Genomic DNA, 26,317 nt, shown 5'->3' on the forward strand with positions numbered 1-26,317 from the left:
TCTGATGCACTTCATGGTAACGAATCTACAAGGACAGTAATTCAGACATTCAGCAAAAAATCCATAATGTAATTATATATTTGATCGAAAGGAACAGCGAACTATCATTTTGATAGCCAGAGAAACATAAATAAATACTTACAATATAAAATACATCACACATAAAAAAATACATAAATAATTTGTTGAAATTGCGTTAATTTTATGAATAAAACCAGATTCAGGAATTCCCTTCATTTGTTCTATCTCTTATGTTTGAAATCTAAACTGAAGATCTCAACATGACGATCGCTGAGAGAAAACTGACGATCTGAAAACCGACAATTTGGATCGACAGGTCACGTAGTAGGTATTTTGATTTTGGATTTTTCATACTAGTTCCATAAAAAAAGTGAAGATTGAAATAATGATTCCTCATCAGTACAACATTGATATTGACTTAAAAAATTTTGATTTTTATCCAATGGCCTGCTATATCTTCCTCAATGACCTCATGTTGTCCTAACAAGTTCTTTACAGCATTCAGGCCTTTCCCTATGTCCTGATTTATCAAAAGGGTCACAATATCGCCCATCCAAAAGTTGATATATATGATGCCCATTATATGATCATATTGTTTAGAAACTTCCTTGAGTTTTTCATTATTTTCCTTGGTCTTTTCTTGAAGGTAATCCCACTGACTAGAAATATTCCCTAAGCGTTCGCGAACTGCTTGCTTCAACTTTTCAGATTCGTTATATATTAAATGACGACCATTTCCCAAAACTTCCATAACGCGTCTAGTGATTCAATTTCAGCCTATCGAAATGTTAGTCGATTTGTGTCTGTCTGCATCATAAAGTTATTCTTGATTCAACATGTCAGCTTACGAGCCAAGTTCTCGTTATTTGTGGGAGGTTTTAATTTTCTGCATTCATATGAATAAATCGGCGGGAGAGGCTCATCGAATGCTCTAAAATACCTATGGTGAGGCCGCGAGGTATGGCGGAAGAACATGCCGAGAGTGGTTTCAACTTTTCAAGAACAGGAATTTTGACGTCGAAGACGAGCATGGCGGTGAAGGAGAGAAGGTTTGCGAAGATGCAGATTCGGAAGCATTAACATTAAGGTATAAACAGACTGACGCGGAACTGCAGGAGCGAGACGGGAACGAAACTTTTGCGAGATTGAAATGAACGGCGGGATATGAAGGAATGCATATCGGTACGAATAGAACGCATGTGAATTGCAGTGTTTTCTCGCAGTTCGCACAGTAGTTTTATCTTATAATTATCGCGTTGGTGTGCATGCTATGAAATCTGTCCATTACCGCATCTAACGCATAGCATCCGTTCCCGCTTCCACTCCCGCAGTTCGCGTCGGTCTGTTCATACCTTTATTTGATCAAGACTCGTGTCAAACGCAACAAGAATTGGCAGGATCATTGAGAGTGACGCAAAAAGCCATTATGAAACGCCTGAAAGTCATGATTCAGAAACAAGGAAATCAGGTGCCGTACGAAGTGAAGCCGAGAGATGTTGAACGGCGTTTGTTTGCTTGTGAATAGCTGCTTGCAAGACAAAGAAGGAAGGGATTTCTTTGTCGCTTTGTGACTGGAGACGAAAGAATGGGTTCATTACGATAATCCTAAGCTCATAAATTCATGGGGATATCCCGGCTATGCTTCCCCGTCGAAGGCTGAACCGAATATTCACGGTTAAAATGTCATGCTCATGTTTTGGTTGGACCAGCTCGGCGTAGTGTATTATGAGTTAAAACTGACTGAAACAATCCCAGGCAACCGTTATCGGACGCAATCAATGCGTTTGAGTCGAGTATTGAAATACATACGCAATACAATGACAGACAACATAAAATGTATGACAATGCTCGATCCCATGTTGCGAAAGTGGTCAAGACATACTTGGAAACGTTGAAATGGGAATTCCTACCCCGCCGTATTCTCCAAATGTTGCTCTCTCGGACTATCACTTGTTTCGATCAGTGGCACACGGCCTGGCTGACCAGCACCGATCTTATGAAGAAGTAAAAAATTGAATCGATTCGTGGATTGCTTTAAAAGATGACCAGTTTTTCAACGCGTTTTTCGTACGCTGCCCGAGAGAGAGGTGGGAGAAAGTAGTGGCCAGCGATGAACAATACTTTGGATCATAATTGTATAACCAGTTTTTCTCACAATAAATCCTCGAATTAAAAAAAAAACGACGGAAGCAAAGTTGTACGCCTGTGTGGAATCGGTTCATCAATTCTGGGGGCTTGAAATCAATAACTCAAGGGTTTTTGAAAGTAAATTACGTGGTTTTATTTGATTGAGTATTTTATTTTGTTACTGAACATCTATTCGACTTACCTGATGCTTCCACAATTTGGATTTAATGTTAACCGTATCTCTGTTATTTTCTTGTGTTGAAGTTTCTCGTCAATCCAATATTCAATTCCGTCCGCTTCTAGGGAAAATTGTTGTAGAGTTTGAGTTTCCTTTATATGCAAACGTTTCTTTGAATGACAGGTTCTCGAATTTTCCCAACGAGCAGATATATTTGTAGTTCTTTTAAATACTTCTTCTATATCATTATAACCAGAATATTACAGTTTACGCATGTCTTGTTCCATAACTATGAATTCTATTTCTTATAAATTAGAGAAGCGATTCAATATTCATTCGTTACAAATAATGATCTTTGGAATTATTTTATTTCTTTAAAATTATCATTTATAAGGAACTTATTAATCAATCCATGACAAGTTCCATTTCGATAGATTTGGAAGTTTTTTTAAATCATCAGGAAAACAAAATTTGTAACGGTCATATTTACAGACTCCTAGTTCTGTTCATTAACAAAAAATATTACTTGTTTAATAAACGAGCGCTCAAAAATATTTGTAGTAAAATGGTATATTGTACAACAAGTGGGGAAAGTCCAACTTTCTCCACATGTTGCACACTATACTTTTCCTACAACTGCACAAATTTCAATAATTCAAATGATGGATTTGATCCAAATCAAAATGGCCTTCGTTGACAGTAAGTGCTAATTTATTGCGTTTCCATAGAAACGACCAATATTCCAAATTTTCAGATTGTCGAAGAAACGAATTTATTACAAGATTTTTCTGAACCAATTCATATTTGGAATTTTTCAATTGTTCTAACAGCTCGCAGTATTGATTTACTATATCTAGTTTGACTTAGATATCGTTGTCGACTTTTTCATTGTTATTGTAAATAAATTCATATCCCCTGTAAATCCCCTGTAAATAAATTCATATATGTTATTAATGAAAAAATAAGATTTCAAGGAATGTTGCACGCTTGTTCAATCCTGTATTGAGGTGCTTTTCTGTTGGAATTTTACATAAAACCGTTATTATAATTACTTATTCAACTTGTGAAATGAAACACCAGAAATTTCGAATGTAACAAGTAAAACGTCCAATTTTTCATCGCTCCTAGAATATTTTGAATTAATGAAGTTTTGAACAACCACAACCAGTGAAACATTTCAATCAAGTATCATCAAAAAATTTATGCACCATTATTGGTGTTGCATTTGTTTTGTCTTATGATATACATAGTTGAATTTTACAGTTTTTTTATTTTGTTGAAGGCATCGACTGCTACGGTCATTAGCCTCCAACCTAATGCCCGCCACTTACGAGGCGTTTGCTCGAGACTTTAGGAAGCCAGGCAACCAAGAGATTCCAGTCGGGCAGTCAAGTTCATTCTCTGATTTAGAGTCGTGCGACCGTGTCCCGAGCTGCCCGACTGTAAAGGCGGCCACTCACGATGCGCCCATGTTCGAGTGTTCGGATAATTTTACAGTTGAGCAGCTCGGGACACGACCGCACGACAGTAAATCAGAGAATGAACTTGACTGCCCGACTGGAATCTCTTGGTTGCCTGCTTACAAACGCTCGAAAAAACGCTTCGTGAGTGGCAGGTTTAAAATGATCCGAACGCTTGAACATGGGTGCCTCGTGAGTGGCCGCCTTAACCATCACCAGACATGTACAACATCCAGGATTCGAACCTGGTATCTTTGGAACTATAATCGACCTTTCAGTCCAGTCTGAATTTTAGATATAACTCCATCGATGAATGACACATCTTCAAATGTCTTGCCGCCTAGGTACCTCAAGAAATAAACAGTCTATGTATGGAAATGAGATGAATAATTTCCTGTATTTCTACTGCAATATATTTGATAGAAAAATCTTTGTTTGTTACTCTTTGCTTTATGTGGAATGACACAAAACAGAAAAAATCTCAATTTATAGATTATTTTTTTTTAATATTAATTAAAGTTATTCCACAACTGAATTAATAGTCCGTATTACCCTTTCTTCTTTCAATCAACTGCCCAATACAGCTAGGCATCCAACGAATCAAGTATTAAATGGAATTTCCAGGTATATCTCAATACCTGAAGATGTTGGCCAGCTCATTCTCTGGATATTGTTTTTTTTTAATGATATTTTGAGCCCTTCTTGTAAGGCATTATCATCCTGATGAATGAAATAAGCTTCAAATTCGTTGCTCTGATATAAAATGATTTGTTCAATAATATTTTCTGCCATTGTTCCTTCAACTATAATAAGAGGGCTACGGCGACCGAATCTTATACACCTGTGCACATTATCGATCCGCCTTGAAAAGGTACAACTTCCCGGGTGAAATTGCATCGCTCTAGTCTGCCTGGACCTTTCCAAACCCTTTCTCGTCGACTATCACTTTATAAACCGAATCGTGACTCGTCCGATGAAAGTACGTTACGGCATGGTGGCAAAAGCCAGTTTCGGTGGTGTTCTGCCAATTGCCGACAGGTGGCTCTATGTCCAGGTGATAACCGAAATACTCTTAAAGGTTTTCGTGCCCTCAAATTTGAGGAATGCAACCATCTCCTCATGGTACTGGTTGAGACCACCCGTCTATAGCTCCTCAAAAAATGACTTCGAACTGTTACAGATTCCGACAGATTCCTTCGAGTAAAATTTGCGATACAATATAATACGATTCCCTTGCAGGCGTTCATCTGGGTCATCCAAGCATTGGTCTCCAGGTAACGATCCACTGTGCGCCTTCTGAAGTCCGTGATATATTGCGCAATCTGGTGGTTCGATAAAGCTTATTCCCGGGCACTACACTTGCCCGGTCAAAATGAGAAATTGGATGTCCTGGCATTTTTCACGGAATATTCTCAATATTACAGCTCTCGTTATTCGCTGAAAACTTATTAACTTCGAATACATCTATGTATTCCCCCGAACAAGGAACATTTTTGTTGATTGTTTTCATTTAAGTGATAAAGAAGTGCGGATTCCACATACAATAATTGTCATGTTATATTCAACAAGTTGAGAGTTGATAGGAGGGGCCAAGACTTTAGACTATGTGAGTATACCTACATACAAAATTTTAGTGGAATCTGATGAATAGATTCTGATTATTTGGATATTGATAAAACGAATTGTTTTTCAACAATCTATACAATAAAGACGATTATTAGTTTTATTATTATTAATACTTGATGAAATTTGCTCCAATATTCGTTTCCGAATATATTTTTTCAATAATTACGAAAACAGAATTAAAAGGGCCTAAATCCATAGCCATCAAATGAATTTTTCCTATTATTGGGATGAGATTTTGGGTCTATATATAGGGTGAGTCAATGCTGAATAGTGCTTGATCGGTCGATAACTCCTGTAAATTTGGGGTTAGGAGAATGATTCAATTTATGTAGGAATCGACCGCACTTAGAGCATAAGAAAGTGAAGAAACACGATATCACCTTATCTTTTTCAGTGAGAATGCCCAATTTTTATATCGTACTCATGATCTCTATGAAATTCTGATTTAAAAATACCCCACTTGTCATCATTTATCTGTGGTACATTTTGACGTAGGTCACTTTTTTAGAAAAATTTCATGGTTGCTATGGCAATTTGTTTCAGATATCCATAAAATGCCATAGAACTTATTAAATTATGATAATTTGACAATCAGCACCGACTACATAGTACTGTTCACCGCGATGTCCTAATGGGCATTTATAGAAAACTAATCATAATTTTGTGCTGAAAATTTGCATGTTGGGATGTGAGACAATGACCTTTCTTTCTGAAATATTTTCAGAACTCTACAATTTCTGGTTTAACCGGAAACAGACTACTACTTTCTATTTCAAATGGCACACTCAGTATATCATTGCATCATTAGATAGCTTATTTGATGAAAATTTCAGTAATATGCCTTACCTTGGGTATTTACTCAATGGTTCGTGAGTTAATGGGATTCCTGTGAAAAAATGGTGACGCAAAGGACACATATTCTTTTCGAATATTTCTGCAGAAAAAGTTTTTTCAAAATACCCTTTTTCATTTTCGATTCTACAAATACGTAAAATTATAAGACTGTTTGCAGTTTGCTCCAAAAATGTACATAGTGTTTATCAGAAGACCATGAACTTTGAGAACTCGAATTCATCAAAACTAAAGATTTACAAATTGAAACATTTATTCTTCATTATTTCAGTTGATTCTACGTATAAAAAAGTGTAGGAATTAGGAAATATCAACCGGTGATAAATGAGCTCTCTGAATGCAATTGGCTGGATATGGAGAAACGTAGAAAGTTTAACTCTGTTTCATTGTTCCATTCAATTATTCTCTATAAAACCCCTCCATATCTTTATAATAAAATACAATTCCACTCCGATGTCCATACTTTGAAGCTTCGACAGCGGAGACTGCTCGCTCCGACTCTTCATTCTACAACTATTTTTACCAGGTCGTTCTCGTACAATATATATATATATTTTTTATAATTCACACGGTGTAAACTGTGGGTTGTTTCCTCAGAACATGCCCGGGCGTAATGCCAAGAACATTTCTGCTATATATATATATATATATATATATTCTTTTATATATATATATATATATAAATATATATATATATATATATATATATATATATATATATATATATATATATATATATATCTATATATATAATTATATATTTATAAATATATATATATTGAAAGTGTAATTTTCTTGGGTTTAGAGCACATTAAAATTCAAAAAACCCAAGAAAATTACACTTTCAATACATCAAATATAGCACAAGAAATATTACTTTTCCTATATATATATATATATATATATATATATATATATATATATATATATATATATATATATATATATATATATATATATATGTAAAGAATATAATGATCTGCCTCTCCTCCTGAAGTCATATAGTTTGCCTTCCTTTAAGAGAAGATATAGGAGGTTTTTGTAGGATGATACATTCCATGGTTGATTCTGTGAGGGTATAGGTACGCATCAGGGCTCCTTTTTCCGGATTTTTTTTCTCTGTTTCATTATGTTTGGCTTCACTTGATGATTATGATTTTGTTTTGTGGTTACTCTATTTCAAATTCAATATATATTTTCAGCTCTAGAGTGTGCGGTGCATGTATAGTTGATTTTTCTGTGAAATCTAATAGTTCCTGGGAACTTACTCATAATCTGTTCATACTGTCGAAAGTATCCCATTTGCAGACAGTATGTATTTCTTTTTTCTTGTTTCGTTTTATATAGATATTATGATGTATCATAATTTGTACATTCTGCAAATAATAATTTACCTAATTACATACCTACTGGCACTGGCTCAGTGCAAAGTTTGGTAGAACTTTTAGAGAAATTAATTGACAATAAGCCAGCACAATTAGAACACAATGTAGGACTGATTGCAAATGATTTAATGATAGGAAAATTTACTGGAAAAAATTTAAATGCAAATCAATGGATTGAGGATTTCAATAAATAATGTGACCGTTTTCAAATCAATGAGGGCAAAAAGAAAATTGAAATTTTGAAAAATTTTTTGCAATATTCCGGTGCAAATTGGTACATGTTAGAATATCACTTCATCCGAACAAATTACGAGAGACAATCAACATTACATCCTACCCACTTCATCTCACCACCGCGGCGCTGCGAAGTGACGAGGCCATCGAGGGCTATCGAGAGAAAAAACAAGAATAGATCTTCAATGATCTAGAGCGAATGACAGAGGTCTAACCTAAGAGATGAGACTATTCGACATCGAGCTTTGCTCGGAGAGAAACATACTAGAGATTATATTAAACTATAAAACCTAAACGGTGTATTAGTAAATCCTCTGCGAAACCTATAAATCCAATAAGTTATAGGCTCCAGTGCATGCTTAACTGCGCAACGAGGTGAATACTAATTCTGAAAATCTGTTGTGTACACAACGGGAAAAATATCAATTGAGATAAGTTGAATTTCAACTTAATCACGAGGCTAGAGATATTTTATTTAGTTCAGTGAATGGAAATGATTTATTTCATATTCATTGCTGAAATAGAGAATTCCTATTATACAGTATATACGGTATTCGGAAATGATGTGTTTACCTATCTATCAGAGAAGGAATCAACTTTGATTCTTAACGGTTATTGGCCGTTGATGCTTAGGGAAATGAGATACTTTACTATACACATGTTTTATAGATTAAGATGATGTGAATTTGGAGACTTCACCTTCATCATTTAGAGAGATTCAGATGATATGAATGTAGAGATTTCACATTAATCATTTACGAGAGATGTCACATCCACCGTTTGAGATATTTAGGTGATGTACATAAGTCTATCGAGATGTAAATGTAGAGTCTTTACATATTCATCGTTTACATGATATGTAAATGTTGAGATTTATCATATTAATCTTCAACGAGAGATGTCACATCCTCCGTTTGAGAGATTTAGGTGATGTACATACATCATTTGAGAGGTTTAGATGAGAACATTTTAGAGTTTCACTAAAACCATTCAGAGGTTGAGATTATGTTAACTTTAGAGATTTTGCTAACATACTGTCTTTTTCAGATTGGATAATGTAAGAGATTTCACATACAACACCTAGAAGTTTAGATGTAGATTTAGAGATTATACATACATCGCTTGGAGCATGTAAAATTAGATATTTCACATTCCACATACATAACTCAGAGATAAAGATATTTTGAAAGAATATATTCATCATACTTGTTGAAAAATTTGGAGAATTATTTATTTCACTGAACTACAAGAACTGCGGTAAGGTAAGATTAGTAATAATCAATATTTCAGGGCTTCTTTCATACAATGCTTACTGTGCCGTGTTATTTGTTTGTAAGCTAGGGATATTATAGGATTCAAGTATTCATCCCGTACATGTACAATGGCCATACCTAACGCAACAGGTATTCATTTCAGTGCGTGATACCACTTTTGAAGTAAGGTGTACATGTACGAGGACTTGATAGTCCTGTTTCGAATTGTATCAGATAGCTGTGCGTCTGAGGCAATTCAGAAGCAGGAAACAAAATTTTATATCTTATAGATCGTAGTAAATGTCGATGTACTAAGAGAACATATAATGCACAAAAATCTCAAAATACATAATCTGAATAATTTTGTTTCATTAATCCTGAAATTGAAATGGCAGCCAATGGAAATCGAGCAAAAACCATTGGTGGATTAAGATAGTGATTCAGATTCTATCATTTCCGTAAGTGCAGAAGATAGACGTTTCATGCAATACGAGGAAAGAGAGAATTGTCAGAACCAATATAAGTCCGTTTTGTACAATTAATAATTGCCATTTCCTTGATTTAAGCTGACCAGAGCAGTATCAATGAGTGATACCTAAGAGACTAGATGAAAGATGCTAGAGAAATTTTAGAGACATTAGACGAAACCACCTTTCGAGATATTAGAGATCTAAGAGACGAGAAATTGTCGACATTAGAGTTATGAGAATATCAGAGATTTAGAGTATTACAAAACCCAGGTATATAAAAATTAATTGATGCTACAGAGTTAATCAGAGTTGAGAGAATATTTTTTGAGATTGAATTCTAGAGTATTAGAAAACCCAGGTATATAAAAATTAATTCACGTTACAAAGGTGATTACAGTAAAGAGAATTTTTTTGTGGTTAAATTCTAGAGTATTAGAAAACCCAGGTATTTAAAAATTAATTCATGTTACAGAGGTCATAAGAATTGAGAGAATATTTTCCTGGGATTAAATTCTAGAGTAGTAGAAAACCTAGGTTTTCAAAAATCAATTCATATTAGAGAGGTTATCAGAATTGAGAGAATATTTTTTTTGGTTAAATTCTGGAGTACAAGAAAACCCAGGTATTCAAAATTAATCCATGTTACAGAGAATTATTCAAATTTGAAATCTGGATCGACAGTCTGAGATCTGAGCTTTTTGACAAATGATTTGTTGGACGTCATAGAGCCAAGTACGAGTAACCAAACTTGATCAGAGGCCAACAAATCCAAGAGAAGTAATTAGGTACGAGACATTATCATAAACAGAATTGAGGAGAATTATCACAAGAAAATTCTCAATATCCGAGACCCTGTTGAAGTAATTAGAGGTTTGAGGTTCTCCAGGAAGCGCAGTCAAATGTGACACACTTCAGGTAAGAGCTCGCTTGTACTCCATCAAAATGGAGAAACATAAATCGGTCGATGGTTTCTGAGAAAGATTCGACTCGATAGCATGAGAGTATGAAGTTAGTGAGGATGTGATTGAGCTAACTGCTCAAGAGATGAGATCTGCACTTTATCATATTCACTAAGAAATTGCAAAATGTATTTGCAGGGAAAGAGAGTTCTGAGAATTTGTTTTCCTTACGTAAACTCGCAAATTCTGGGTTCAATAGTTACTTAGAAGTACAAGTTCCTCAGAGTTTACAATGGGGTTAATAATGAAATTGTTTCAGAGAACAATTCCAAGCCCTAAGAGTTTAAAATAAGGTTAATAATGAGATTGTTTCAGAGAACAAATCCAAGTCCTAAAAGTTTACAATAAGATTAAGAATTAGATTGTTTTAGAGAGTCATTATGAAAAACAGAACTGGATTCTAAACTTCAAATTTATTGTTACAGAGCAACGATAAGCGAAGAAGATGAGATGAGCTTACAATCGCAGACACATTCCAATAACGAGTTATTAGGTTCGGAGGGAGAACCGGAATCTGCGATTGGGAGGGAGAAAGAGTATAATCTCATCTCTTCATCTAAAGAGAAAGTTCTACAAGTTTCAACTGGCAAAACAGATGAAACACAATATGAGCAACAAGAGAAAAATTGGGATTGCAGTCATATCAGTAGAAATGTAATTTAGATCGATGACTTGGAATCACTACAAAACTTAGTGTCTGTTTTTATGTTGATTAAGTTGTTCAATTTATTAACCGTTTACTCAATTTTTACAGTTTTAGTCAATTTGAATTTTCTATTGGTTGATTATGTAATTTGTCATATTTAGAATTGAATATATTCCAAGACAAAAATAAACTAAATATATCATACGGATATATTATTGTGAAGGATTAGACACAAAAATGTCAAATAATTTGATTCATATTAAATATCCTTTATCAAGAACACTCAATCAACTTTTATAATTTGATGTAATCATTTATTGATTAGAGAGTCAGTATTAACCAATTGATAAATTTAAAATTTCTAAATTGTTAATTCAACTGTAAATGTCGATTTGTATATGTATTTCAATAGAATAACAAGAAAGAAATCTATGACTACCTTCAGTAATGGCTTGATCTGTGAATCCTCACAAGAGTAACCGTTACGTTTAGCCAGTGAGTAGTTTCTTGCTTGCAATTTTGGTGGAGTGGATATACACGTGATGAGTTTGTAAATTCAATAATTTCGTAGAACTATAAGGCACTGATGAGGAAAAATTGTATTATTACATACAAAAATTCCGAAACCTACATCTGTCTTTATGTTAATTTAGTTGTTCAATTTATTAACCGTTTACTCAATTTGTACAGTTTTAGTCATTTTGAATTTTCTATTGGTTGATTATTAAATTTGTCATTTTCAGAATTGGAATATATATCAAGACAAAAATAAACTGAATATATCATACAGATATATTATTGTGAAGGATTAGACACAACGTTGTCAAATTATTTGATTTATAGTTCAATCTATGATCTTGATACAGTAGTTGTTAATGAATGAAAAATAATGTTCATTATCAATTGCAAATTTTTCTCTCTCTGAGAGATGTAAAGAAAATCACGTTTCCATTAGTGTGATTCTCTTCAAATGTCAAAATGAAGCTTAAGAATTGTCAAAATATTGTTTCATTTGAGAATTGTGCTGAGGAATTAGAGGCTTAAAATTTTGTTTCCCTCTATTTTGGCAGGTTTGTTATTGTATTATTATTGTTGCTTTTGTGAATAAATTCCTCTATTTTTGCAGAGGAAAGCAATTTAGTCTCAATTCAATCAAAATAGAACTCATTATATCTATTATTATTTATTGCTGACCCCCAAACAAGTATTTCATAGCTGGTATCAGGGCCTAAATTCAACAATTTTGATTTAATCCCTTACTTTTGCATATAACAGTGAATTTTGAGTCATTAGTGACCAGGAGTAATAATTTCTTCAAATTGGACAATTTCTTACGTTATAATTATGGCATTCATTAAGATCTTTTATTGTTGAGTTAGATGGTAGCAGTTTATTATTTAATTCAGTCTGCTCAAATGTTTTAATTCTTTCTAGATTGCAAATGTTTGTTTGTTGATAAACTAGATGTGATATTTCGAACTCTGTAATTTATTGAACGGATAGCTCAGCATGTTTCCTCAATAAGGAATGAGATATCTGAGAAGAAGTGCTATAAATTAATTTTATAGTATGGCCTTCTTATTCAAGCATCAAAAAAGAATTATTTTGTTTTTGAATGTTTTCAACAAGCATATTCTAACTTATTATGTAATTATATTCAGCTACTTCTTTCAGCTTGTATCTGTTCAGGTACAAATTTATATCAAATATAATTGTTTTATAACCATGTAGATATTCTTTGCTATATTTATTGTCAATTTGTTGTTACATAACCACTTGTTGTGAAAGATAACGTCTAAATTTCTACTATTTTGGGAATACTATCAGATAAAACTAGTAAATAATTCTTGTGAACATTTAAATTCTGAAAATTATCTTTAATTATTCAAATCTTTTTCACCTTTACTCGAGAAAAATTTATTGAAGAAAATTTTACATAGCATGACATCAAAATGAGACATTCTTCAAAGTACAAATTTGACACTAAAATAAAACATCTGAAAGCTCAGCTTGATAAACTTTTTACGATTTCCAAGATCAATCCTAAATATTTGAATGAATATAAGGCACTAAAGAGAAAATATGATCACACTATAACAGAATATATACAAAAGTATTATGCTGCTCGAATATATATACATGTCACAAAACAAAACAAAAAAAGTCTGGCAAATTGTGAGATCTATAAGGAGTGAAAATATACAATATCCATTGCCTTCTGGAGATCCAAGGAAAATAGTCAAAGGTTTCAGTGAGTTTTTCGAAAATTCGTGTTCAGATTGTGGTAGCACTGAAACAGACGTCACACGTCTTAATATGAAAAAGGATATAAAGAGGATTTGTCAAATTACCGATTACCAAATTAACATTCTCAACGGTTTCTCCAAAATATTTGAGAATATACTTTCAAATATATTCAATATCTTCAGGAGGTTTGGAATTTTTTCTCCTCACCAGCATGGATTTATGAAGGAAAGAAGTAGATTGCTATTTTCAACTTGGTGAAGAACGTAAGGGTTCCTTGGAGAATGGCAATATACCGCTGACTGTGTTCATTGACTTTTCCAATGCTTTTGACTCTATCGATCATGCAATGTTGCCGGAAAAACTTGAAGCTCACGGAATTAGAAATCATCAAATCAAATTAATGAAATCATATTTGGAAAATAGCATTCAGAGAACAGTAATCAAGACGGATGGTGATACCTATATCTGTGAAAGTGCTCATAGTCAAACATGATCTAGCGGATTTCTTGCTCTCGTTTGCTTACAGTTTCTGAATATTGGAAAAATGTTTTTTTGTTTATGCATAAAATTCTTCTGGTGGGGTATAATATGCCGAGTTGAAACCTATTCCGAAATCAAAGACGAATCCTTCAACAGAAAAAGTATTGAAAAGTTGGAGAAGCATTGGAGTACAGTACATGTATCACTCTTTAAGGTGACTATGTTGAAAATAAAGTCGTATTTTACAAAGTTTTTAACGGTTAGGCCCAGTATTTGACGAACTTTAATGAAGTGTTATAGTTGGAATTTAACCATAGTTCATTCCTTCATTTCGAAACGATCTTTATAAAAGTCACTTGATAGAATCTGTCAAATAGTCTTAAGAATATTATATTTCTTCCTTTCCATTGTAAGAGACTTACCAGCTGCAAAATGTTTTTCGTTCTTCAACCTCCGTTCTCTGACTACCAATCCATAAACTATTTTTGTATAATCATCTAATTCGAACAGGAATAAATGAATCGCTCACCGATGTGCTTCCAAAACTTATTGTCTGTCTTCATGTTAATTTAGTTGTTCAATTTATTAACCGTTTACTCAATTTGTACAGTTTTAGTCATTTTGAATTTTCTATTGGTTGATTATTAAATTTGTCATTTTTAGAATTGGAATATATTCCAAGACAAAAATAAACTAAATATATTATACAGATTATATTATTGTGAAGGATTAGACACAAAGTTGTCAAATTATTTGATTAATATTTAATATCCTTTATAAAGAAGACTCATTCAACTTTTATAATTTGATGTAATCATTTATTGATTACAGAGTCAGTATCAACCAATTGATAAATTTAAAATTTCTGAAATTGTTGATTCAACTGTAAATGTCGATTTCTATATGTATTTCAATAGAATTACAAGAAAGAAATCTATGACTACCTTCAGTAATGGCTTGATCTGTGAATCCTCACTAGAGTAACCGTTACGTTTAGTTAGTTAGTAGTTTCTTGCTTGCAATTTTGGTGGAGTGGATATACACGTGGTGAGTTTGTAAATTCAATAATTTCGTAGAAATATGAGGCACTGATGAGGAAAAATTGTATTATTAAATAAAAAATTCCGAAACGTACGTCTGTCTTTATGTTAATTTAGTTGTTCAATTTATTAACCGTTTACTCAATTTGTACAGTTTTAGTCATTTTGAATTTCCTTTGGTTGATTATTAAATTTGTCATTTTTAGAATTGGAATATATTCCAAGACAAAAATAAACTAAATATATCATACAGATATATTATTGTGAAGGATTAGACACAAAGTTGTCAAATTATTTGATTAATATTCAATATCCTTCATCAAGAAGACTCATTCAATTTTTATAATTTGATGTAATCATTTATTGATTAGAGAGTCAGTTTACACCAATTGGTAAATTTAAAATTTCTGAAATTGTTGATTCAACTGTGAATGTCGATTTGTATATGTATTTCAATAGAATAACAAAAAAGAAATCTATGACTACCTTCAGTAATGGCTTGATCTGTGAATCCTCACTAGAGTAACCGTTACGTTTAGTTAGTTAGTAGTTTCTTGCTTGCAATTTTGGTGGAGTGGATATACACGTGATGAGTTTGTAAATTCAATAATTTCGTTCAACTATAAGGCACTGATGAGAAGAAATTGTATTATTAAATACAAAAATTCCGAAACGTACGTCTGTCTTTATGTTAATTCAGTTGTTCAATTTATTAACCGTTTACTCAATTTGTACAGTTTCAGTCATTTTTTGATAAGGAATCACCCCCTTATTTATTTTGCATCTATTCATAAATCCAAATCACATTTAACCGTTCATATTGATGTACCTAATACTCAGCATCATTTTTATTGTCCACTCACGTCAATGTGCAGGAGTTACAATAATCTTGAGAGTGTGGATAAATTTTTCTTGTCTTCATACCAATTTAGGCATTTATTGTTCAGTGCACTTCAGAATTGAATTAAATTTTTAAAAGTTTTTGTAGTAGGCTCATCATGATTTGTTTCTTTTTTTTTACAGTATAATTATTGTATAATTTTATAAGATAGTTTAATTATGTACACCTGTAATATGGCCTGTTGGATGTATTATTTTCAAAATAAAATAAAAATAAAACACCCTGTATAAATTCACTTATTTTTATTGAAACCATTGAAATACACATAAGATATAATTTAAGATATAACTCCTGAATATCTAAAAAACCGATCGTTATAAATTATATCAAAGAAGAAGCAGACGCACTTCACACAAAAATAGATGGTACCGTTTGTCGAAGAAATACAGACAATCGTGAAAATAGGGGTAAGCACACATGCCGACCGTAATATAAATGACTTGATTACGGCACGCTGAAACATATCCATATCTACATTATTTCTGACCTTAAGTTTTGTTGATCTCTTGTAATTATTTTAGGCTTAGTACGCAAATTCTAGGGAAGGCTAGCAATATTTTAAATGTTTCCAGATTCCTCGGCATTGCTCGTTGCGAGGAGTATACTTGAAAACCGAGTTGAGAACTTTCGAATCATTTCGCCTAGTGCGATATTTTTTCTTTTGATATTTGTTGGGCGCCCCTGCGGACCTACCTATTTGCCACGCCCTAGATACGGCTCTTTCTACGTTGCATTCAGTGTTTTCACTGGGCTCATACATCTTTTCCAACTGTCTCGAAAAGAACCAAAACGTTTATTTGCGAACTTTGCATATTATGTATGTCAATAATGACATACATAATATTCATTGAGTAATGCACATAAGTCCATTACTCAAAATAACTTCTTATATCTTATTTTAGTAGTTCACTTCAAATCTCAGCTTATGATACTTTAAAACAATTAACCAACGTTAGTATTTAGTACCAAAATGGGAGTATTACTACAATAACTAAAAATATATGATTGGAAAACTATACAGGATGTCATTTTGTCCGCATTTCCCCTACCCTGTATCTGAAAAACAAATCGTTTGCGGTTCCAAGGAATCTCTCATTTCAGTTTGTATCTCCAATTTAGGAAGATCTTATATTCATCTTTTTGTGTCAAATTGATGTTTTATCTTTCTCAAAAGTATCTCTGAGGATATCAATAAATAGGACAATATTCTTATTAGTGCTTATTTTCGAGGAACAATTTATTGAGAAAACAGAATGCAAAAAACCCAGTCGTAGCAAACATTTTGGAATTGTGTTAAAAGTTTAATCGAATGTTAATTTCATTTTTCTACATTCATGCAAAAAGCAAAACTTCATTGAACTATATTTAGTGGAAAAAGAAGTTCTTTATTGCACTAGTGCAATAATGTTTCTATTGCACTCATCTGTCATTCTACTTCAACATGCTGATGGAAATCGTCGACAGTAGCGGAGGGATACGTAGAGGAATCACATGCAAACAAATTCAGTGTTGCAAAACAAATATTTCAGCCTGAAGGAAATAACGATAGACAGTTACCAAGTACTAGTACGTTTACAGCAGTAACAAATCAAGAAATGGATTTAAAAAGTACTTCACTACGAAATATTCATATTGAAAATTGCACCAATTGTTCATTCACTTTCAACATGGAGGGTAAAAATGAAGTTTGAGTTAAATTGTTCGTAACGTATTAGTTCCTGTTTCAATACGAATCGATATTAATAATAAAGTATTCAATTTGCGCTTTTCATTTAGCTACACCTAGTGCCGCACCTCAATAAATCATTTTTTGCTTTTTGCATGAACGTAGAAAAAATGTTGTATGCAACTCTTGCAAAAATTGTTTATTGCACTCGACTTGAAATTGTCCGACGAGGCCGTTGTTCCGGTTTGGACAACACGTCGAGTGCAATAAACAATTTTTGCACGAGTTGCATACAATATTTTTTCTACGTCGCTCCCGCAGTCCGCGTCGGTCTGTTCATACCTTTACTTGACCAAGACTCTTGTCAAACGCAACAAGAATGCAGGATCATTGGAAGTGACGCAACAAGCCATTATGAAACGCCTGAAAGTCATGATTCAGAAACAAGGAATTTAGGTGCCGTACGAGTTGAAGCCGAGAAATGTTGAACGGCGTTTGTTTGCTTGTGAATAGCTGCTTGCAAGGCGAAGACATTCACTTTTTGCACTTGTTGCATAAATAATTATTATTTATTCAAACTGTCGCACAAACACGGCACAAGTGCGAGAAACAGTGTTTGTTGAATAACAAATGAAAGTTACATTATCTATCGTATAACTTATTATATACTGAAAAAATAATCGATCACAAACTGAAAATATAATTAACTCATCACAAATATAATTCTTGTGCCAATAATTCGGGTATATTCCTGAGGATTTAACGATTCAAATAATATTTAATGGATTCGGTCCTTACTTGGCGGAAATTCATTATAAATAAAATAAAACGAAGTAATTTCCACTATGTTATTTAATTGTTAGCAACAATTGTTTCGCCACACTGTGGCTTCATCAGGCTACATTTCTGAACTGATAAGAGTACAAAGGTTTTCGGAATCTTATATAGGAACAAAATTGACACAAAAATATTCGAAAGGGTATAAATTACAAAGTTATATTGGACCATTTACAGCCTGGGATTTCCAAACTATCGGAAGAAATTCAATAAAGGGGATGAGTTTACATCCGTTTGTTCGTTCAACAGAATATTTTGGGTATTATACCTGTTTATTTCCAGGGATTCTAAGAGTGTTAGTCTTAAGCTCTTGTTTTCTAAATGAAGAATTTTAAAGTTATTATTGAAGGTATGGTCCCATTCTTTTAAGTGATTCGCGTAGGTTGAAAACGAACTATCAGATGTATAACTCTTTTGGTGTTCCTTTATCCTTTTATTGAACGATCTTCCTGTTTGTCCAATATAAACCATAGGGCAATCATTACAGGTTAACTTGTAGACACCGGATTTAGTTTCTTTATCTGTTTTGTCTTTATTGTTTTTAATGAACATCTCTAAGTTGTTACTTGTTTTGAAGGATATTGTGTAATTGAATTTTGTTTTCAAGTATTTAGCAATCTTTTCAGAAATATTATTAACATAAGTTAACGAAAAAAATTTAGTATCAATACCATAATTTACCTTAGGGTATGTTAGACTCAAAGCTTGCTTTCTTTGTTTATTCCTCAAAATTTGATCAATAACATGTGGACTGTAACAGTTATTCACAGCTATTTGTTTAATTAAATTTAATTCTTTACAAAAATTAGCATGATTCATAGGTATATTGATTAATCTATGGATCATACAATTGTATGCAGCCATTTTTTGGTTTAACGGGTGGTTAGAAGTAGCATGGATGGTAGTATCAGTATGTGTAGGTTTTCTAAAAATACTGAAACTATGATAGTTATTATTTCTGGTAATTGTTAAATCAAGAAAGTTGAGAGAATTGTTATGTTCAATTTCAGAAGTGAATTTGATACTTGGGTGAATGTTATTGATAAATTCTGTGAACAAAGAAAGTTGTCTATTTGTACCTTTGCCAAGGTACAAATAGGTATATATATATAGGTATATATATAAATATATATATATATATATATATATATATATATATATATATATATATATATATATATATATATATATATATATTCTGGGCTTAATAATATGGTATATCACATATTAGTAAGATACAGCCTAGTGCCGTCTACCCAGTCCTCTTCTCCAAGCCTCGCGATCCTGTGTCAGTTCCACGTTCAACTGTCTCTGTTCCATAGATTGGTGCACTCCCTCACTCCAAGAGCGTCTCGGTCTACCTCTTTTCCTTCGTCCTGGCGAGACACATTCAAATAACCGCTTAGGCCATCGATATTCAGGCATTCTCATTAAGTGTCCAAACCATCTTAGACTTTTGGTTTCGATTCGGTCTATTACTGTTTCTCTGGCCTGTAACCGATCTCTTATGCTATCATTGGTGACATGTTGTAGCCTTGATGTTCTTGCACTTCGTCTCAGATAGTCCATTTCAACTGCGTTCAGTCTGCGCTTTAGGTCAGCGTTAATGATCCATATTTCACTGCCATAACACAGAGTTGATTCTACCATCGCTCTTCCTACCCGTATCTTCGTACGATTGGAGATTCCTCTATCCCACCACAAAGAGTTTAGGCAACCAATAATCTTTCTTGCCCCCTGAATTCTCTGCTTTATCTCGACTCCGCCAATGCCATTTCTGTCAACGACCGCACCCAAGTATTTGAACTGATCTACTTGTTTTATTCTCGTGTCTTCGCCGATGATCACCTCAAAACATGCTTCACTGTTTACAACCAGATATTCGGTCTTTTTCAGATTCACGCTCAGGCCCCATTGTTCATATTCCGTGTATAATTTTCTGATCATATATTCAATATCAAAAGAATCCTGTGCCAAGTTGACCTGATCGTCCGCAAAGTTCAACGAGAACAACTTGTGGTCCCCCACAGGAATGCCCATCTCTCCGCAGTTCCTTCTCCACCTAGCCAACACCACCTCGACATAAAGGTTAAAAAACAGAGGCGACAAACTACATCCCTGCCTCAGCCCCTTTGACATATTAATTGGCTTTGATAACTGTTTGCCAATTCTGATAGAGGCATTATTATCCCTGTACATTTCTTGGATAATCAACAGCATTTGTTTATTGATCTTCAATATTTTCAATGCTTCCCAGAGTTTCTGACGGGGAATAGTATCATAAGCCTTTTCCAAATCTACGAAGACCATGTGTACCTCTTCTCCTGTTGATATTCTTTTCTCTGCCAGTTGTTGTAGCACAAACAGGTTGTCCACACATGAGCGTCCCATTCTGAATCCAGATTGTTGTTCACTTATTCTACTGTCCATCTCTTTGCTGAGTTTAGAGCTTAAAATTTTACCATAAAGGCGGCTCAAGCTGCTGGTAATACTGAGGCCTCTGTAGCAATTGGGATCCCTCCGGTCTCCTTTTTTAAATATCGAAACTAGGTAGGCATGTTTCCATTCTTTTGGGGTTGTTATCATACTACAGCATATATTCAAAGAAGTCGTCAGTCTTTTGACTATTTCTGTACCTCCATATTTGACCAACTCTATCGGTATATCTCCAGGGCCGGGAGATCTTCCATTCTTCATTCTCTTCATTTGTTGCTGCGTTTCTTCTATAGTTATCGTCATATTAGGGTGATCATGGCTATATCCTTCTTCTGCTTCATTCCTTGCGTAGTCTCTGTTTTCCGTTAAGAGCGTTTTGTAATGATCTTCCCAGTCTTTCATGTTAATTATATTCAGTGTTTTATTTGTCTCGTTGGTTTTGAGTGATTTAATTGTTCTCCATACTTCCGTTGATTGTGCTCCACCTATATAGTTCTCGATTTGGTAACACTTTTCCTCCCAGAATCGGTCCTTAGTTTCTTTGATTTTCTTTTTCAGTTCTCTATTCTTGCTCTTTTATCTGTCTCGAATGTTTTGATCTTTATTTGATAACCAGTTATTAAATAAGTTGTTTTTTATCCTCTATTAGTTTTTTTTATTTCTTCTGTAAACCATGGAGGTTTTCTTTTCATTTTTCTGACTGGCATTGGACCCAGAGCTTGCATTGCAGCTGAGTGTAGTGCTGCTTTTATGTTTTCATATTCAGTTTCCACGTTATTGTTTGGCGGTCTAGCTCTAAGCTCTTCTACTAGTCGACTTTGATATAGGGTTCTTATACTTTCCTGCTGTAATAGGTATAGATTCAATCTCTGTTCTTCAGGTAGTTTCTATTGTTCTTCATTGTCCGGATGTGTACTCAGTTGTTTCCTAATAAAAGGACATACTATCTTAGCCTCCACCATGTAATGATCGGATCCACAGTTTGGACCTCTTTTCACTCTGCAATCTTGCCACTTGAATCGATTGATGCAGTATCAGCCACTTAATATTATCAATATATATTCACATGTGAATTATTGTATGTGTAGGTGTTATTTATTTTTCGATGTCCAAAATAATTTATATCCATATTCCACAAATCTGTTTCCTCTAAAGAATTAACAGAAAGACAAAAGAGCTAAGGTTTGGGTGATTCATACAAATAATAATAACAAGCACGGTCCGTGCTTAGCGTTGTGAAACGTGAACGTTCCTGTTCCTTCATGATATCAGTGAAATTAAAGCGTGACGTGATCAATGTTTAGGTATCGGATTCGGTTAGCACTGGGAGTGGGGTGACCCCACTGTTGTTATTGATTGACATTAGGAAATTGACAAGGTTATCCTCCTAGTAACTCATTTGTAATTCTTTGAATGCGTACGTTGAAAATTTCGTTCAAATTGTCTACAATTTCGGAAATAATAAGTGACTTCCTGATAAAGGAGAAATATAACTAAATAATCATGAAATTTCATGCTGATAGATTTCATATTTCACTGTCATTGCCATAGTGAATGCGGGGTGTGGCCGGTGTGGGCGTTAAAGTAATCAATAATTCAGATATTCGAATGGACAATGTGAGAAAATCAATAGACATTTCCAACACTGCGTCAAACGACGTCATATTTACTAATGTAAGCAAATATCAATCTATATATATTTTCAAGATGTAATTTATATCTCTCCACGAAAATCATCTGGTCTGATACAATTCATGGTTACGAATCTACAAGGACAGTAATTCAGACATTCAGCAAAAAAATCCATAGTGTAATTTCACAGTGGTCCGTCCTCACATTGAATCTATTAGAGTGAGTGAACTAAAAATTGGAATTGAATGTTTTGTATTTTTTGATAGACTCACTTTCCTGTTAAGGGATTCTTCCATTTTTTTTGTGCATCGTGATGAGTTTATCATTGTCATCAGAAGTGTTTAGAAGTGCTTCCTTATCAGCCAACCAATATTCCAAATTTTAACATTGTCGAAGAAACGTATTCATTACAAGATTCTGCTGAACCAATTCATATTTAAAATTTTTCAATTGTTCTAACAGCTCGCAGTATTGATTTAACATATCTAGTTCAACTTGGACAGCGTTGTCGACTTTGTGATTGTAATTGATGAGAGTTTCTCCACACTCTTGAAGAACTTCGATCTTGAGTTCAAATTTTTCAATTTCTGAGACGATCTCGTGTAAATGGATTCATATATGTTATTTATGAAGAAATAAGATTTCAAAGAATGTTGCACGCTTGTTCAATCCTGTATTGATGTGCTTTTCTGTTGGAATTTTACATAAAACCTTTATTATACACAGAACTCTCCATATCTCGAGAAACTAACATCAATACTGTGAGGATGGTAACTGAAATTAAATATTTGGGTATCGTTGTAGACTGTTTTCTCAAATGGAATTACCACATCGATGCATTAACGAAGAAACTTAGAAGCTTGCTACCTTTGTATCGATTGTGCTCTGGGTTTTGTGACGCCGGACAGCTGAAAGTTTTATACATGGCACTCGTTCAGTCTTTGCTCTCGTATGGAATTTTGATCTGGGGGGGTGCCACTTATGTTCACATGAAAAAAATCGAACTGATCCAAAAGAGATTTCTTAGGATACTAATGAGAAAAGATTTTACCTACCCGTCAGATGATTTCTATGAAGAATCTGAACTGCTCGATCCTAGACAGCTGTACTGTGCTCGTATTCTTCAGTACCATTTCAAAACCAAAAGTAACCAAGATCTGGTGTCTCACAGCTATGGAACACGGAAGTTATTTTATAAAGTACCAAAAATGCGAAAAACTATTGGTCAGCGATCCTTCGTGTTTCTTGCTGCAAGGACATATAACAAGTTACCTCAGGATGTACAGGCAATAACTACAGAACAGCTCTTCAAGGAAACTATGAAGCGATGGCTTTTCTCAGTCCCGACAGCATGTAACTCAATTGGTCGATTTGAAAATCGCTCAGATTAGATGAAACCAAATATACTAACTCCTTGGCTTCTGTTAAGTCGTATTGGAACAGCTTCAATCAGGAAATATTTTCAAGTCAAATAACCATTCACAAGATTCATCTTAAATGTTTACAGAGGGAATATTAATATAAAATAATTACAGTTAGTTCCAAATTGTCTTTATTATCCAACAGAAATAAATCACATTAATCAATTTTTGTAAAGAATGTATAAATTTTTGCTTATGAAGGAATATTTTGGTTTTAGAAAATTATTGCAATCATGTGTATTACTTTTTTTGTATTCTTTCATGTGGGGATAAAAAAAGCATATTTTTATATTATTATTATTATTATAATAACTTATTCAACTTGTAAAATGACACATCATCAAAGTTCGAATGTAACAAGTAAAACGTCCAATTTTTTATAGGTCCTAGATTATTTTGAATTAATGACGCTTTAAACAATTACAACCAGTGAAATATTTCCATCAAGTTTGATCAAAGAATTTATGCACCTTCTTGGTGTTGAATTTTTTTTGTCTTATGATATACCTTCATGGTTGAATTTTAGAGTTTTTTTTTTATTTTGTTGAAGACATCGACTGCTACGGTCATTAGCCTTCAACCTTACCATCACCAGACATGTACAACATCCAGGATTCGAACCCGGTATCTTCGGCACCACAGTCGACATTTCAGTCCACTGTACTACCGAGGCAGTCTGAATTTTATTAATAACTCCATTGATAAATGACACATCGTTAAAAGTCTTTCCCCCTAGGTCCTCAAGAAATAAACAATTTATGTATGGAAATGAGATGAATATTTTCCTTTATTTCAACTACAATATATTTGATAGAAAAATGTTTGTTTGTTAATCTTTGCTTTATGTGGAATGAGACAAAATAGCGAAAATGAGAAAATATCTCCATTTATCGATTATTTTATTTTGATTGTTAATTATAGTTATTGCACAACTGAAACAATGGTCTGTATTACCACCTCTTCTTTCAATCAACTGCCCAATATTGCTAGGCATCCCACGAATCAAGTCATTAATGAATTAATCTACTAAATTACTAAAAGAACGTATTGAATAGATTTTTTTTTACTTTAACCTTGAATTTCTTCGGATTAATTACTTGATTTTTTTAATGCTGATTGGAAATTAGAATATTATTTCAAATTTTATAAATAATAAATATTTTGAAATAAAGTTGACAAAGCTGTCAAACTTACTTCCTAAGAGTATCTAGTACAAAATAAGATACTTTTTTTGCATAGGTATCTTAAGATACTTCAAAAAAAAGAAATCAAATAACTATCTGAAGATACTTTTTCAGATACTCGATAAGGAACTTTGTCAGGTGTTAAAATGTTAGGTACAATTCTGAAATCCGGAAGGTTTTGCGATTTTTTCTCGGTAGTAGGCATAAGAGCGAACTGAAATAGTTATCATTGGAATATTTGCAATAGATTCCATTTACACATTTCAAACATCTTGAAAACATAACGGGCCGGGACGTGTCTTTATAAGAAATCTTCCTTGCTTCTTTTCATAACTAGCAATTGGATTTAATGTGAACCGTATCTCTGTAATTTTATTGAGTTGAAGTTTCTCGTCAATCCAATATTCAATTCCGTTCGCTTCTAGGGAAAATTGTTGTAGAGTTTGAGTTTCCTTTAAATGCAAACGTTTCTTTGAATGACAGGTTCTCGAATTTTCCCAACGAGCAGATATATTTGTAGTTCTTTTAAATACTCTTTCTATATAATTATAACAAGAATATAACAGTTTACTCATGTCTTGTTCCATAACTATGAATTCTATTTCTTATAAATGAGAGAAGTGATTCAATTTTCATTCGTTACAAATAATGATCTTTGAAATTATTTTATTTCTTTAAGATTATCATTTATAAGGAGCTTATTAATCAATCCATGACAAGTTCCATTTCGATAGATTTGGAAGTTTTTTTAAATCATCAGGAAAGCAAAATTTGTAACGGTCATATTTACAGTCTCCTAGTTCTGTTCATTAACAAAAAATATCACTTGTTCAATAAACGAGCGCTCAAAAATATTTGTAGTAAAATGGTATATTGTGCAACAAGTGAGGAAAGTCCAACTTTCTAAACATGTTGCACACTATACTTTTCCTATAACTGCACAAATTTCAATAATTCAAATATTGGATTTGATTCAAATCAAAATGGCCTTCGTTGACAGTATGTGCTAATTTATTGCGTTTCCATAGAAACGACTCAAAAGCCCAATTTCATTGGTCTACCAAGCGGGGTGCGGGCAAAGTGTCGTGAGAAATAAGTATGAGAAATTGAGTAAGCTATGAAGAAAACTCTATTTTTCATAGCAGTTGTAGGAAAACATATTAAAATTACTTTCGTTTTCAATATAATTAAGATTCTAGAAGATTTTTTTCACAGTGGTCCTCTCATTGAATCTATTAGACGGAGGGAACTAAAAATTGGAA

Source organism: Harmonia axyridis, chromosome X, assembly GCF_914767665.1.
Source record: "Harmonia axyridis chromosome X, icHarAxyr1.1, whole genome shotgun sequence".
Classification (NCBI taxonomy): Eukaryota; Metazoa; Arthropoda; class Insecta; order Coleoptera; family Coccinellidae; genus Harmonia; species Harmonia axyridis.